Consider the following 1,970-nt stretch of genomic DNA (forward strand, 5'->3'; position numbering starts at 1 on the left):
GCCGCCTTGCCAGCCACCATCAACCCGAAGACTACTTCAGTCCATGAAGCTGTGTCTAGGGATGACACAGTCGTGGAGGGGGGGAATGTTAGCAGCAAGTTAACTTAGATAACATTTTTCGAGAGCTTTTATTGTAGAAACACTTATTCTTTTGATAAATCAGGACTGTTGTAACTCTTGTTTTCCATATGGATAGTATAATCGATAAGTCTGGGTTATCAACTTCCAGATTGTATCAACTTATCTTTAGCTAGAACTTCTAGATTATTAGTTTTGACCAAAGAAATCTTGGCTAAGGTATAAAAGCCATTTTTTATAAGTTATTTTCAAGTTTTGTATAATAGAAACATAGCGTGAGCTAACGGTGCTCATTTCTCTCCTTCTCGCGCTTCCTATTCCCTTCCCGATTGTCACATTGCAATGCCGTTTGTTGCGTTGCAACCGCATGTAAGAGCTCTACGCATTGACATAAACATATCATGGTAATCCGTAGCTTTTGGCGTCCTTGACCTGTGGCCTAATTTCATCATAAGTAGGAATTTAAGCTAGGAAATCACAAAGTAAGCATAGGCAGGGTATTGGGGCATCATAGCTAAACATTTAGATGCATTCTGGGTCGAAAAACGACTAGGTCAAAAACTCACTGTTGTTAATAATCGTGATTTTTGCACTTGATGTAAAGTGAGATTTGAGACCATAAGCATGTGTGCTTAGGTCTTATATATATGTCTAGAAGTTTCGTAACATTTGGATGTCTAGCTTGAGTTAGATGCGAGTTGTCTCTTATTTTCCAAGAGATTGACACCCTCTTGTGGCCTCTATGCACTAGTCGAGTCAGATTCGTCCCATGGATTGACAATTATGTTTGTGGTTCTTGCTATGTCTGCAATAAGATAGGAGTAAGTTTAGAAACCCGTCCCACAAGTACATGCAACTTATCCTAAGTATGCTTGTGATATTGATTCTCCAACAAGAAAGGATGCGTTGAAGCTCAAAGAGATTTTAATAGAAGAAGATTATGAAAGAGAGTAGTACACCAAATAATCAAAGAGCTACAATGAAAATAGAGAAAATGAAGCTCTTAAATTGAAATCTAAATACTGAGAAATGGAGGCTTACAAAAGAGCTGAATGAACAAAATCAAGCATGCATGAGAGTCTAAAGGAAATCCATAGTGTACTGAAGCAATGAATCATGGAAAAGTATATTTATTATCCAAAGGTTGATATAATAGATTCAAAGGTCGATTTGATCCTTAATTTAGAAGACTTACAGAACTTGGTGGCCACTGTCAAAAAGAAGATATGGAGGAAAAGAGTTCTACCTACACCAACACATTGGCAAATCAAGCACTCATTGAACGTTTTAGAAAAACATTGATGAAGATGAAGATGAGGAGGATGAAAAAGAGAATGAGTAGGATGGAGATGCTCTAGAGGGGGAACCATTGTAAAAGAAAAACAATGATGATGACCCCAGAAATGCTTCGAGGTCTAGTCAAGGATGGGCTCAGGCTCGATAGCTCCCAAGACCAATAGATAAAACTCCAAACAACATTGTTGATCAAACCATGGGAGGTCTGGACAAACCACCTCTAGATCAATAGACTAGAAGCCAACAGTAGATGGGACTCACAAATAAAGATAAAGCAAAGTCTATTCACGTGGAACTAGAATCTAAACATACTTTCAAACCTTCAAATGAATGTTTGAGTATGAGAAAACATCTACAAAGAGAGAAGAAACTTTATATCCAAATGGTTCTCCAAGATGATGATGCTTATTTGGATTTGGAGTGATAATAGATGTTATATAAACAGAATATAAACATACTTTCAAACCTTCAAATGAATGTTTGAGTATGAGAAAACATCTACAAAGAGAGAAGAAACTTTATATCCAAATGGTTCTCCAAGATGATGATGCTTATTTGGATTTGGAGCGATAATAGATGTTATATGTAAGTGATGT

The sequence above is a fragment of the Adiantum capillus-veneris genome, chromosome 25, assembly GCF_014529385.1.
Source record: "Adiantum capillus-veneris isolate H3 chromosome 25, ASM1452938v2, whole genome shotgun sequence".
NCBI lineage: Eukaryota > Viridiplantae > Streptophyta > Polypodiopsida > Polypodiales > Pteridaceae > Adiantum > Adiantum capillus-veneris.